Source organism: Thamnophis sirtalis, unplaced genomic scaffold, assembly GCF_051295495.1.
Source record: "Thamnophis sirtalis isolate CommonGarterSnake01/CBP01778 unplaced genomic scaffold, rThaSir2_p1.2 scaffold_9, whole genome shotgun sequence".
In the NCBI taxonomy this organism is placed as follows: Eukaryota; Metazoa; Chordata; class Lepidosauria; order Squamata; family Natricidae; genus Thamnophis; species Thamnophis sirtalis.
This window is the reverse complement of record NW_028261389.1, coordinates 47,187,264-47,203,000: the sequence shown is the minus strand read 5'-3', so window position 1 is coordinate 47,203,000 and position 15,737 is coordinate 47,187,264. Positions and strand designations below refer to the sequence as shown.

Genomic DNA, 15,737 nt, shown 5'->3' with positions numbered 1-15,737 from the left:
ACAGGGTTGCTGTTGTGGGTTAAATAGGAGGAAGGAAGATTAGATATGTTTGTTGCCTTGAGTTACTTATAAAGTAATAAAAGCTGGGAAAAGCTGTGATAAATAAAAAATAGGTGCTGGGGAATTAAGAAAAAAGATCCCTCTTTGTTTCATTTTAAACAAAATAATTATTTATTCCATCGTGTTTTGATTGAATCTGAACTCACAAATCCACAATGCACAATCCTTCGAGAGTTAAATACTTCCAAGGATAACCTAATTCTGCCACTGCAATTGTCCAAGCCATTTGTGTCACTTGCTTTTTGTGTCCAGATGACTGAAATATATAGGACTAGTTTATTTGAACCTATAAGGATTCAGCTTCTGTATCCCAGAATGAAACACATGTTGCTGTGCTGCTTCAGGCAGTGTTTAATGCTGGACATTGCTCTCTGCCAGTTTTGAATGTAGGATTTTTACATAAGAAGATAATTATGGTGACTACAGAATATTTTGAAGTAAAACTACCATATTTCCTATTTAGTCCTCTAAGCCAGGGCTTACTCCTTATTATTCCCTTCTGTCTAGGTCACAGGATAAATTCTGTATATTTATTGAATGTATGCACCACTGCAGCTTTTTTGTTTGACTCAGTTTTATCATCCTGGGTTTAACTGAGATGCTTCAAGGGATACTCTGTTCCTCCCAAGTGGAATGATATGTACAGCAAGTTCCTAAAGTTATCAATGCCTAATTATATATTTTTTGCATTTTTCAGATCATAAATCAGATGCTTATTAGGTTTATTTCTTTTTAAAAAAAGTTTGACCTAGGTTTTGATTTCATTATTTGTCTTTTCCCCCCAATAATAATATTACATGATAGAACATGCCCAGTAAGAAAAATAAAGCAAAACATAAGAAACAAAATATCCACCGCTTTCCTAGATTAAGAGGGGAAACAGTTCTAATTAAAGAGGGATATCTTGAAGATTAGGATCACAAGGATTCCATGCAAAGTCAAAGGGAACTTCCTCTTATAATTCCTGTGTCCTTTCTAGTCTTTAGAACGTGATCAGGTAGGCACACAATGAAACATTTTCCCATTTTCTAAATGTAAGTTCTCATCTTTTCTGTTAAGAATGTGATCTGGTAAGTAGATCTTGGATCTGAATTCCTAGGGCAGTGTTTTTCAACCACTGTGCCGCGGCACACTAGTGTGCCGTGACATAGTGTAAGGTGTGCCGTGGGAGAATTACTTTATATATAGTCAATATAGGCACAGTTAATTTTTTTTAACATTTTCTAATGGTGGTGTGCCTCGTGATTTTTTTCATGAAAAAAGTGTGCCTTTGCACAAAAAAGGTTGAAAAACACTGTCCTAGGGAACAAAAACAATTGGAAATCAATAATTTGAACAACTCTTTAAAGAATATCCACATACTGTCATAATTTAGTGAAATAAACCTTTTTAAGTTTTTTTAATACAACTCCTATCAGATGATGTTTATAGGGGCTGAAGTCCTGAAATATATAGAGGAAACCCCTTTAAGAAAGCTTGCCCTGCAATATTCATTTGTTATTGCCTGATATATTAACATTTACAGGAAATAAAAATTAATCACAACAAATATATAAAGTAACATCTTCTTTATTCTTTATAAAAGCAGAGCATTTGCTCCACATAACCTGTACAATATAACTTCTTTACATTCCAGATAGATTTTTGTTACCAGCCAGACACTATTTGAACTTCTGCTACAGCAACATAAAATCAGAATCAGACTCTTGGGCTCTTGCAAGCAAGTATATACTTTCACTCTGATATATCATTAAAATAAAATGAATGAACCAGTCACTGTAACTGTTCTGTTATAGGGAATTAATTATTTAAACAACTAAACAATATGTGAACAACCCACTTAATGAAACCATCATGTGATGAGACAGTGTAAAACAATGCATTTGCCTTTGTTGTTTGCAGTGGTGAGTTATATTTCTAATTAGAGTATTAAATGGCTCTGAGTATTGGGGGAAAGAAGAAAAGAGATAAAGGTGTTTAAATTAAATACAAGAATGCTAGGAACTAAAGACTACCATCAATATTCATGCTGTGACAATGGAGACTTTTATTGAAAATAAAAATAAAGATAACATCAATGGCATTGTTGCCTATCCTAGTACCCTCCAGTCTTTAACTAATTTTTATAAATCTAACATTTAACTGAATGTTATCAACCCAACACATCTGGATAGTATAAGGTTGCAAACTCCTGCCATCAAATTTATGAATATATCTGGAAGTTTAGGAGTTCACCATCTGCTTATATGCATCACTAAGAACTATTAAATTGTTTAAGGCAAGCTGCTGTTTCCCCCCACAAGATCCAGGTAAGTATTCATAGGATAACATACACAATATCCTTTGTTAAATAAAGAGTCTGGTTTTAAACTAATTTAAGGTGGCTTTGTAAGTATATGAAATAAGGTATATCTGGAAATTGATATTGCTTTTCCAGTAACCTCTGTAATCTGTGGAAATCTGTTGGAGAGATTCAGCAACCCTAGTCAACCATAACTGGGAAGTGTGAGAGCTGTTGTTGTCCAACATTTCTGATAGGCACTAGATGAAAGAATACTGCAGTAGGTCTTTTGACTGATAAATAGAAAGGTGTAGATTTAAATAAATAACATTGTAGGTACACTTGCACATTTTGCTGCATGAATGTTATGGATTATGGCAGCCTAAAGCCTAAGTGTTCAAGACATATATTTACCTTGATAAGATTAATGAATAATAGTTTTAAATGTAATAATGCAAAGCTAAGTCAATGCCCATCTACATTTCACATATACAGTAAAACATGCTTTAACAAAGCTATACTACATTATAGCCTATAATTGACTTGAGTAGCTAATATTATTTTTTCCCATGTTCACAATTTGCATCTGTAACTAACCTAATGCTCTGCATTCATTTTTTGTCTACAAACTCAAATGATTAATACATTCTATTTCCAAATAATATGATAGATTCTAGACAGTAAGCAGACTTTGTTGGAGATATGTAAATATGCACTACATTTAAAAAAACAATCAGATAATCTACCTCTGATGTAACGTATCATAGGGCTTTTTATTTTCAAAATAACAATGTCTAATTTCACTTCATATGCATTGAGACAAAATGGTAGTGTATACTCTATGTAACACTAAAATCCAAACACACAAGATGAGGTTGAAACCAGTGGTTTTATAGCACCAGTTTATTATTTTTACATTTTATTTTATTTATGTTCCATCTTCATTATTTTTATAAATAATTCAAGATGGCTAACACACCTTCCTTCTACTATTTACCCCAAAACAACCACCCTGTGAGGTGGGTGGGCTGATTGAGAGTGACTGGCCCAAAATCAACCAACTGGCTTTCATTTTGGAGGCGAGACTAGAACTGGTACCTCCCAGTTTCTAACCAGATGATTTACCTACTAAAGCAAACTGGCTGAAATAAATTAGCAAATTTTGAATATTGAAAGCATTGGGGTGAGCTTCTCAGACTGAGATGTGACTCCCCCATCCAGAAATGTCACCTATAACAGAAAAGGATTCAAATAAAGTAAGCTTGGGCGCAAACTTTGGCAAATAACCGAGTTGTCCAATGTTGCATGAGTATTTTGCTAATTAACTATAAATAAATATTTTTTTAAAAAAAATCCACATGTAGTACATTTTAAGAATAAAATGCTGGATGCCATATACTTTTGTAATCAGTTAATATTTATCCATAATGCAATGCAGCTGTGAATTTGGAGCCTTAGTATTTTACCGGCCAAGTTTATTTTATGTCACAAAATCTGAAATTAGCAGGCATTTTGTCGCTTTCTTGAATCTCAGTGCTGCATTAGCACTATTCTTCTGAGCAGGAATGGTGAAAATGTTTTGCTTCTATTAGGTTACAGAGAGAAAGTAACTCTGCATTCTGCAAGTCTTATATAGAATAATATTTAAACTGAAAACCACCATCATATCATGGTCAATTCAGGAAATAAGTAATATTAATTTAATCAGGAAGATAAGCAGTGGGATAGGATCTAGGACAGAGACAAAACTAGACAGCCTCTGGCCTTAATTTGCAACTTCCAAATTTCAAAGGAGGATAGAAGATGACATCTCCTAGGAAGCTGTCACTTTCTTCAAGGCTGAAGAATGATTTGTCTGTATTCTGCAGAAAATGCATGCTTAGTCCCAATCACACTCCATATCACTGGAATCAGTAATTGCAGAATCAGTCCCTTTAAGAACCTTTAAATGCCCTTTGAGAATAACCAGAGCAGAGCTAGAGATCAAGATCAGAATAGAGAAGTCAGTTTTCAGAAGGCAACAGCGGTAGGAAATGCTACTTAGCCCAGTGTTCTGATGTGAATTTCTGAGTGTGTTACTGATTAGTGTAATATAGTTTGCTACTCTTGGACCTAGAGTGCAATCGAACAGCAGAGCAGTGTAGGACAACTAGGAACCAGCTCATATATTATTTTTAAGATTGACTTTCACAGTGATTTGGCCATCATATTTGACATGGTGAAGCTCTAGTTTTAAAATTTACTGCATATAAAATAATTGAAAAGTTTGTCTTCCTAAAGATAAGGCTAGACTGAATAAAATGGGGCATTCATGCTGAAACTATTGTGAAACCTTTGATACACAATATCAGAATTAACCGGTGAGGTAGCTAATTTTTTTTTTTAAGTTGCCAGCAACACAGTGGAAATCGAGAAGAGTTTATAGCCCTTTTATGCATAAAGAAAAGGGCTAATGCAGACAGCATTGCAGATACAATGCCAGATTTGAATAGACCCCAAGCACAATTGCTGATGGGCATCCTCTGAGCTAATGAACTCCCTCCCCACTACTTTCTTCTATATCATCAATGCTCTAGTTGCCATTCATCTTTATCCCTAATCGGCCTTTCTTGGAGGTGATACTGTAATAGAATAAGAATAAATCTAGGTAGCTGACTCATTTTATTTCTCACTATACAGTGCCTGACATTCAGTAAATACCTAAGAGGAGAAAACATGATGTGGCTAAAAGGTAAAGGTTCCCCTCGCACATATGTGCTAGTCATTCCTGACTCTAGGGGGCGGTGCTCAACTCCATTTCAAAGCCGAAGAGCCAGCACTGTCCAAAGACGTCTCCATGGTCATGTGACTGGCATGACTAAATGCCAAAGGCTCACGGAACGCAGTTTCCTTCCCACCAAAGGTGGTTCCTATTTTTCTACTTGCATTTTTATGTGCTTTCGGACTGTTAGGTTGGCAGAAGCTGGGACAAGTAACGGGAGCTCACTCCGTTAAGCAGTGCTAGGGAGTCGAACTGCTGAACTGCTGACCTTTCTGATCGACAAGCTCAGCATCTTAGCCACTGAGCCACGTCCCTATGATGTGGCTACAGCATTCCAAAGTCCAGTTTTCATGTTCCCAAAAGCTCAAATCCTTCTGAGCCCCAATTGAGAAAATGAAAGGACAGTTGGTGTGGGCTGGAGTACCAAATTCTAATGCTATACAGATAGTCTTTGACTTCCAACAGTTCACTTAGTGACCATTCAAAGTTACAACATCACTGAAAAAAGTATCTTATTACCATTTTTCACATTTACAATTATTGCAGCATTCCTATGGTCACATGATCAAAATTCAGATGCTTGGCAACTGATTCATATTTATGATATTTGCAGTTTCCTGAGAACATTTGATCACTTTTTGCGACCTTCTGACAAGCAAAGTCAATCTGTTAAACTGTTTAACTGTTTATTAAATGTATAGGCCGCCCAATCCCGGAGGACTCTGGGCGGCTTACAGAAACAGAAATTAAGAGAAATTAAAAACAGATAAAACACAACAAATTTAAAAAGACACAACATGCACCCAATCTAAGTGGGGCTGGACCTCAATCCAGAGGTCAACAGCCCCAGGCCTGCCGGAATAGCCAGGTCTTAATAGCTTTTCAGAAGGCCATGAGAGTGGGTAGGGTCCGGATCTCTGGGGGTAGCTCATTCCATAGGGCCGGAGCACCAACAGATAAGGCCCTACTCCGAGGCGTCGCCAGCCGGCATTGTCCAGCTGATGGCACCTGGAGAAGGCCCATCCTGTGGGATCTTATTGGTCTTAGGGAGGTGTGCGGCAGAAGACGGTCTTGAAGATATCCGGGTCCTAAGCCATGTAGGGCTTTAAAGGTGATAACCAGCACCTTGAATCGTGCCAATAGGAAGCCAGTGCAGCTCGCGGAGGATAGGTGTAATGTGTATCGCTCGCATGGCTGCATTCTGGACTAATCATAGTCTCCGAACACTTTTCAGAGGCAGCCCCATGTAGAGCGCATTACAGTAATCCAGTCTTGAGGTGACGGCGTGAGTGACTGTTTGCAGTGCCTCACGGTCCAAATAGGACCGCAACTGGTGTACCAGGCGAACCTGGGCAAAGGCCCCCCTGGTCACAGCCAACAGATGATGTTCCAATGTCAGCTGCAGATCCAGGTGGACCCCCAAGTTGCGGACCCTCTCTGAAGGGAGCAAAGTTTCTCCTCCCAGGTTAAGGGACGGACTAGCTGGGCTGTCCTTAGGAAGCAACATCCACAGCCATTCGGTCTTGTCAGGATTGAATGCAAGCTTGTTCACTCCCATCCAGACCCTAACAGCTTCCAGGCACTGGCACATCACTTCCACCGCTACGCTGAGTTGGCACGGGGCGGACAAATACAACTGTGTATCGTCTGCATACTGATGGTATTTAATCCCGTGCCGGTGAATGAGCTCACCCAGTGGCTTCATGTAGATATTAAATAGGAGGGGGGACAGGACCGACCCCTGCGACACCCCATAATTAAGGGGCCTAGGAGTCGACCTATGCCCTCCAACCAACACCGACTGCAACCTGTCAGAGAGGTAGGAGGAGAACCACCGTAAAACAGTGCCTCCCACTCCCACTTCTTCCAGCTGTCGCAGAAGGATACCATGGTCAATGGTATCGGAGGCCGCTGAGAGGTCAAGGAGCACTAGGATAGAGGAATGTCCTCTATCCTGGCCTGCCAGAGATCATCGGTAGGTGTAATCAAAGCGGTTTCGGTGCTGTAACCAGGCCTGAAACCAGACTGAAAAGGGTCTAGATAATCTGCTTCATCCAAGGTCCGTCGGAGTTGGAGGGCCACTACCTTCGCAACAACCTTCCTTAAAAAAGGGAGGTTGGAGACTGGACGATAGTTTTTAAGAATAGCTGGATCCAGAGAAGGCTTCTTGAGGAGGGGTCTCACCACCGCCTCTTTCAGAGGTTGTGGAAAAGAACCCTCCCATAACGAAGCGTTCGTAATTCTCTGAAGCCAGCCTCGCATTACCTCCCTGCTGGTCGAAACCAGCCAGGAGGGACACAGTTCCAGTAAACAGGTAGAGGCACTCATCACTCCCATGGCCTTGTCCACTTCATCAGGGGTGACAAGCTGGAACTCATTCCAGGAAATCTGAGCAAGACCCTCCCCCGGCATCTCTGCTGGTTCTGTCCAAGTGGAGTCAAGGTCTGTCCGAATCTGAGCGATTTTGTCTGACAGAAACTGGGCAAACTCCTCAGCCCATCCCTGTAAGGCATCCCCCGCTTCCCCCCCTTTCAGGAGGGAGCGGGTTATCCTAAACAGGGCGGCTGGGTGAGATTCTGCAGACCCAATAAGAGTGGAAAAATGTACACATTTTGCTGCCTGTATCGCCACTAAATAAGTCCTAGTGAAGGCTCTTAGTAGTGTTCGGTCGGATTCGGAGTTGCTAGCCCTCCAGCGTCACTCTAGGCGTCTCTTTTGGCGCTTCATCTCCCGGAGTTCCTTGGTGAACCAAGGTGCCCTCCTGGATCCACTGCCGCGGAGAGACCGCAAAGGCGCATTCCGATCTAGTGCCTCAGTCGCTGCTGTATTCCACGCAGCGACCAAGGCCTCTGTCGGATTGTGGGCGAGAGAGTCAGGTATCTCCCCAAGCTCCTTCTGAAATCCCAACGGGTCCATCAGGTGCCTGGGGCTGAACCACTTAATCGGTTCCACCTCCCTGCAGTGAGGGAGTAGCTTCTGAAAATCAAGCCTCAACACGAAGTGATCTGACCATGACAAGGGCGAGATCTCTATACCCCTTAACTCAAGATCACGTCTCCACTGCCCCGAGAGAAACACTAGGTCGAGCGTGTGTCCCGCTCTATGAGTCGGACCCTGAATTACCTGGGTCAAGTCCATGGTTGTCATGGAAGCCATGAACTCCTGGGCCCCGTCAGAGCGTTCGCCTAGGGACGGCAGGTTGAAGTCCCCCAGTACTATCAGTCTGGGGAACTCAACCGCCACCCCAACTACTGACTCCAGGAGCGCAGGCAGGGCTGTTGTGACGCAGCTGGGAAGTAGGTATGTCAAAAGCAAGCCCACTTGAACCCCTAGGTCCAACTTCAAGAGAAGGGACTCACGCCCTACAGTCTCCGGAGCAGGGATCCTGCGCGGAACTAATGATCCTCGGATAATAATTGCCACTCCCCCACCCCTTCTTTGGTATCGTGGTTGGTGGAGCACCTGAAACCCTTCCGGGCACATTTCTGAGAGGGGGACTCCTCCCTCATGGCCCAGCCAGGTTTCACTAATACATGCCAGATCTGCCCCCTCATCAAGTATTAAGTCCCGGATGAGGGGAGCTTTATGAATCACAGACCTGGCATTTAGCAACAACAACCTGAGACCAGGGTCCTGGCTTCTCTTGCCACCAGGTCCTTGAGTTGAGCTTACAGGGCCGGAACAAGGGATCGCTGTGACATAGTGAGCCCTCCTTCCCCGGTAATGGCTAGCCCTGTAGCTCCCATCAAACCTGCCCCTCCCCATCATGACCGGAATGCTCCAGCCCGCCCCCATCCCCGTAGACCCCCGCCTCCCCCCCATGGACCCCACTTTCACCGACAGGCCAAATCTATCATTCATTCTAGGATGAGAGGTAGGCCTGGGCCCCCGACCACTTCTGCTTATGCATTCAGTGGAGGAGGCACCAGGCTGCGCCCTCGGTCCTCTCATGCATACCCACAGTCACTCTCTCATACATGCCCCACTATGGTCAATTAAAAAGAATACAAAAATACAAGGAATAATATAAGCCAGATTCACCATGTTACTAATTTAACAGTTGCAGTGATTCACTTGACAAATGTAGCAAGAAAGACTGTAAAATTAGGCAAAATGCACTTGTTTCATTTTGCAAGAGAAATCTTGTGCTCAGTTTAGGTACTCAGTCGTGGAGTACCTATACAGCAGGGGTGTCAATCTCTATTTCATTGAGGGCTGCATTAGGGTTGTTTTGGACCTTGGGGGGCAGGGTGGGTGTGGCCACGGTGGGCATGGCCAGTATATGACACTCATGTCAGGGGTGTTTCTGGTGGCCCAAGTGCTCTGCCAGTGAAAACAGGCTCTCCTTTGCTGTTTCCAGGGCGGCCTCAAGGGCCAGATCTTGCAGGCCAGATCCAGTCCATGGGCCTTGAGTTTGACACCCCTGCTATACAGGATATAATCTGACTGTCAGCCTCTGCTTTGCTGCTGCTTCGGCTGTCATTGAAACGGGGAGGGGGGGCATGGTATTTGGGAGGGGAATCATTATGTGCTGGAGGAAGTTTCTAGTCGCTGATCTGACCACCTTACTGCGCATGTGGAAGAAGGGAGTTTTCCGCCAAGGCCAATTGTCCGGCATTCCATCCTGATGATACTTTTTGAAGTATCTCCCACCTGACAGTTGGGTGCATTATAATTGGACTATGTACAGGGGTGCCAAGGGGAGGGGAGTGAATTGTACTTGATATTATCCGCTTTCGCACCTAATTAATCAGACTCAGCTTTGCTTTGCAACTGTTCATTTATAATTAGCAATAGCAGTTAGACTTATATACGGCTTCATAGGGCTTTCAGCCCTCTCTAAGCGGTTTACAGAGATAGCATATCGCCCCCACAATCTGGGTCCTCATTTTATCCATCTCGGAAGGATGGAAGGCTGAGTAAACCCTGAGCCGGTGAGATTTGAACCGCTGAACTGCTGAACTAGCAGTCAGCTGAAGTGGCCTGCAGTACTGCACTCTACCCACTGCGCCACCTCGGCCCTTAGTAAAAGTACACTTGATTTCAATTCAAATGGAGTCCAGTGGTTTATTTCCTGATTACTAAATGAAGTCAATGCTGACATTAAGCTGAGTCTCCTTCTGCACCCATCCCGGAGCTAAAAACTACCGAGGGGGATGCCCTCCCAAGAAGAAAAGAAATGTCTTTGCATGTAAGTGACCAGGAGGAAGAGGAGGGGGCAGTGGCGGGACATCTTTAACCGAAAGGCTGGCCAAACTAAGAGTGGAAGAACCTGCCATTCGTCCCAGATGGACTTGGGGTGTGGGACAAAAAGAGGAGCCTGAGGAATTGGATGCTGGAGTTACGAGAAGGAGGCCAAAGAAAAAATCAGCTGATTGGGGTGACACTGGAGAAGAAGATTACAAGCTTTCCCACGCCATGAGACTTCTCGAAGAAGCATGGACTGAACGCAAAAACCGTGAGAGAGCAGTGGAAAGGGAGCTGACAGAGGAAGTTGAACAAAGGTACTCAATGCATAGTTTAAGGGAGAGTGAAGTGGCCGAGGGGGGTTTTGTGCAAGAAAACCCAGAACCAGCCTCCCCACTCCAGCTAGAGTTGCTCAAAGAGCAGGGGGGCCCCCAGGCGATGCCGAATGGCAAAAGTTCCTCCCTTAACCGTAAAATATGATGGAGATCCCAAAAGTCTTGGGTTGTTTATAATTCAGGTCTGGAATTATATGGAAATCTATGGACCTGATTTGGAGACAGATGAAATGAAAGGATGGTATTGATGGCTTTAGAGAAAAAGGCAGCCGAATGGATGGTCGGCCTACACAAATGCAATTCCCCTCTCCTGAGGAATTTTAATGACTTTATGGCAGCCATGAGAAGGAGGTTTGATGACCCTTTGACTGAAAGACGCGGGCGCCTGAAATTTATGGCTCTGAAGCAGGGGGAAAAAACTGTGCCAGATTATGTCCAGGAATTTCAGGAGTGGTCAGCTTATATGAGGGGGTGGTCGGAAGAGGCTTTGCTAGATCAGTTTGCTGAGGGATTGAATGAAAAAATATACCAACAGTGCATAAACAGACGCCTTCCCCATCGTTTAACCGTTTGGTATGAGCACGCTGCAGACGTGGAGTTGGATTTAGCCAGACTTCAATGAATGAAAGAGGGAGCCCCCCCCCCAGCAACCCCAAAAAACCCCTCCCACCCCAGGAGTGAGGGCAGAGAAGGTTTCGCAGGCAAAGCCAAGCCTTTCACTTGTTTCCGCTGTGGGAAGGAAGGCCATCTCGCTGCGAATTGCCGCGTAAAATTGGCTCAGGCCGCCCCACCCCCCCGGAGAGAGGGAAAAGCAGTGAAAACTCCAGGCAAGAGAAGGGAGGCTGCATTCGATGCTGAGAATGTTCCCCAGCACTTCCAGCCGGAGGAGGAGGGAGGCGTGAGCTCCAGCTCATCTGACGAATCGGATGAGGAAGTCTGATCGCTGGGTAAGTTCCAGAAAGGGCCCCATGCTTATCCCAATTGAGATGAGAGTGCCATCTTCTGGTGCAACTGAGAAACTTTTAGCTCTCCTTGATTCAGGCTGTTCCCGCTGCATGATAAGCCCTGAAATGGTGGAGAAACTAGGCTTAAAATTGAGGACTTTGAAAACCCCTATTGTTTTTTGCCAAATTGATGGTTCTATTGCGGGAGGCGGCCCTGCTCATTTTTCTACTGAGCCCATAGAGATGAAAATGGGGACCCATCTGGAGTTAATAACTTTTGTTGTGGCACCTGGGATGGACCGGCCCCTTATTTTGGGACTCCCCTGACTTTGTAGATGGAACCCTCACATTAACTGGAGAAAGGGTTGGTTACGAATTTGCACAAACATACCCCCTGAACGGAAGGTTGAGACTCCAGATTCTGCCACTACTAGCCCCACATTGGCAGCCAGGGGGCAGGAGAGAATCGAAGGGGAAGAAAGAATTCCAAAGGAGTATTGGGATCTCAGGAGGGGGATTTAGTGAAAAATCTTCTCATAAATTACCCCCCCCCACACACACACACATACAGGCCCACTGATTGCACCATTGATATTTTACCTGGGGTGAAGCTTCCAAATATATTCAATGTCCCCTAGGGAAATGGAGGAAAAGAGAAAATTCATCAATAAGAACTTGGAGAGGGGGTTCATTGAACCGGCAAGACCCAAGGTAGCGGCTCCTGTACTATTCAGAGAGAAGAAAGATGGCTCCCTGAGATTATGTGTTAATTTCAAAAACCTGAACGCGATATCATCTCAGAACCTCTACCCATTGCCACTGATGAAGGACATGCTGGCCCAACTGGTTGGACTTAAGGGAGGCATATTATAGAGTCAGAATTAAAGAGGGGGACGAATGGAAAATTGCTTTCAACTGTCCCCTTGGCTGTTTCCAGTTTCATGTAATGCCGTTTGGCCTGCAGGGGGTGCCAGCGGTCTTCATGCAGCTAATTAATGAGGTTTTACATGACCATCTTTACAAGGGCGTTATCGTATATTTAGATGATATCCTTATTTACACAGAAACACATGAAGAGCACGTGAAGCTGGTTCGTACTGTGCTGAAGAAACTTTGGGCAGCTGAACTTTACGCCAAATTGTCCAAGTGTGAATTCCATCAGGAGAAGGTTGACTACCTGGACTATCGCATCTCCCACGAGGGTGTTGAAATGGACCCCGCTAAGATAAAAGCGGTCACCGAGTGGGAGGCCCCTCGTACACGCAGGCAATTGCAGAAATTTTTGGGTTTTGCTAATTTGTATTGCCAGTTCATCCCCTCTTTTGCTAAGATAGCTCTTCCCATAACTAACCTTCTGAAGTCTAAAGGTGGGATGAAACCCAAGCCTAGCAAGCCGCTGGATTGGACCATGGAATGCCAAGCTGCTTTCGAGAAGTTAAAGTGGCTTTTTGTGGAAGAACCAGTCCTCAAACACCCGGACATGGACGCACCTTTTGTGGTTCAAGCTGATGCCAGTGACGTGGCTGTGGGGGCTGTGTTGCTTCAGGCTAATAGTCAAGGTAATTTACAACCTTGCGCATACACCTCTCGCAAACTAACTGACATGGAAAGATGTTGGGCTATTTGGGAGAAAGAAGCATTTGCTGTTCACTGGGCTTTGGCCACATGGCGCCATTTTCTAGAAGGCGCCAAGTACCCTTTCGAGGTGTGGACTGACCATAAGAATTTGGAAGCTTTGAGAACGCCCTGAAAACTTTCTCCTAAACAGATGCGCTGGGCTCAACATTTCAATAGATTTAATTTTACCCTGAAATACATTCCAGGGGGAAAATTTTTTATGGCTGATGCTTTATCCAGACTTCCTCAATACAACTGCTCTAAACTCAGTGTGGTCCAGCCTGTCATTCTCGCGAAGAGCCTCGCTGCTCCTGTTGTTACTAGGAGTCAAGCACGTTCTAAGGTGGAGATGTCTCAGGACTTTCTTTCCAACCTGAAAAAAGCCCTCGCTGATGATGATTGGTTCCGGCAGCACGTGAATGAATGCACTATGAGAGATGAATTGTCTTGAATTGGGATGAAATTATACGTTCCTGCGTCTCTTAGACTCATTGTTCTTCAACGGGCTCATGATTCCCGAATGGCGGGGCACTTTGGTTTCGTCAAGACGCTCCACCTCGTCAAGCGACAGTTTTGGTGGCCCTCTTTGAAAAAGGACATTTAAAAATATGTTGCCAGTTGTCCCGTTTGTGCTGTTGCTAAACGCCCGCTGGGAAAGCCGCAGGGGTTGCTCCAGGCAGTAGCTCGCCCAGTAGCCCCGTGGAAGGAGATCTCTATGGATTTCATTGTCAAGCTTCCTGAGAGTCAGGGACACACTGTTATCTGGGTTGTTACCGACTTGTTCTCCAAACAGGTCCATTTCATCCCTTGCTCCAAGATTCCTTCTGCTAAATCTCTTGCTAAGATGTTCATCTCCCATATTTACCGCTTGCATGGGGTACCCGACCGCATCATATCGGACAGAGGTGTGCAGTTCACCTCCGTTTTCTGGAAGGAGTTTCTGAAGCGGATTGGCTCCACCCAGGGATTAAGCTCCGCCCACCACCCTCAGACTAATGGAGCTTGTGAGAGGACTAATTCTGTACTAGAACAATATCTACGTTGTTTCATCAACCAGTTCATGCCAGATGTTTAACAATTATTCAAATGAAATGTATGGAATCACTAAGAGTATTTTGCAATCCTTTTTGAAAACAAATAAAATTACATTGAACTAATAAATTATTGATGAGGGACCAGGCAGTTGAATTTAACTTTGATGACCATCCACAAATGCTTGCATATGTTCAACATTTCCTATTTCTCTAAATGAGGAATTATCCACAGCCAATATTAGAAATGGAACATTTGCTTTATATACACAAAGCACATAACAGAAGCAAATACAATTTTGTACCAAGTACCAAAATTGCCAATCCTGCATAACATACTTGCAGCAATTGTTTCAACTTCCTAACAACTCCTCTTGTTTTAGACTGCTTCACTTCTAGTTAAAAATATTACAGTCCTTTATTGCTTTAAAAATATGCCCAAATTATTAAGGAACATTTTCATAGCCAATTTATTTTGTTCAATTATCCAAATTCTCATTCACAGTGTACTAATACATCCATTCAGAAAAATATAGGGTGAATGTAAATACTAATATATTCATATACTTGTTCAGTCTTATTTTGCAAACCATTATGGAATGAAAGAAGTCAGCTGGCATATAACATGCTTATCTTTATATGTAGAAAAAATAATGAACTATCATCCAAGGATTTTGTGATAAGTTTCACACATTTTATATCTCTTATTGTCCTTGATTAGTATCAAAATAATTGGAAAAATATGTTTAATTCTGTAACACTTGAAATAAATCCCACTCTTCAGCTGGGGGGGAAATAAAGGTAAGGACATGGCATTATTACAAACACTCCAGAAGTGTTATTGGTGCATATTTGTATCATAATTAAGTACAGTGAGAAAAGACCCTTTGAACATACTTAATCTCCAGGTTAAAAATGTGCTGCTACTTTGGTATGTATGATATGAATTCCTGCACAAAGATTCTCTAGAATAGGAATAAGCAGTGTGTGACTCTCCAGCTCCCAAGAGCTCTAGCCAACATGATATAATGTGGACATTTGTTAGATTTATATCTTCCCTTTTCTTCTGGAAGGTCTGTCTCTAACCTCATTCTTCAGTTTTTCCAATGGTACCATCATCACTATAGTCTGTCCATCTTGCTGCTAGTTGTCATCTTCTTGTCCTGCTTCTTCAAAATCCAAGTTTAATTTTGTAGAGTATTACATAGAAAACCATTGCATGCATGATTCTGGTTTTTATAAGCATAGACTCATGACAGCATTTGAGGAATTTTTCCAAGGCCTTCAGGACTGCTCTACTAAGTGCTTGACTGCAGGATGTTTCTTGACTGCTTGTTCATTTACTGTTGATGGTTGATTAATTGTAGTAGAGTAATTCAGCAATCAGGAAATACTCTGCACGCATACTTTGAAAGTCTTTCATTTGTGCTTACATAATTATCTTCCAAGGACAGATTCTAACATTTAAAATAAATGCTATGGCTGAATTTCAAAAAGTCTTGTAATCAAATATTCATTCAT

General features: G+C 43.2%; 1 pseudogene; it reads right to left on the bottom strand.

Moving 5' to 3' along the window:
• Positions 1–4,220: 4,220 nt before the first annotated feature.
• On the bottom strand, positions 4,221–14,076 carry LOC148044109 (uncharacterized; annotated as a pseudogene).
• Between the last annotated feature and the right edge of the window lie 1,661 nt (positions 14,077–15,737).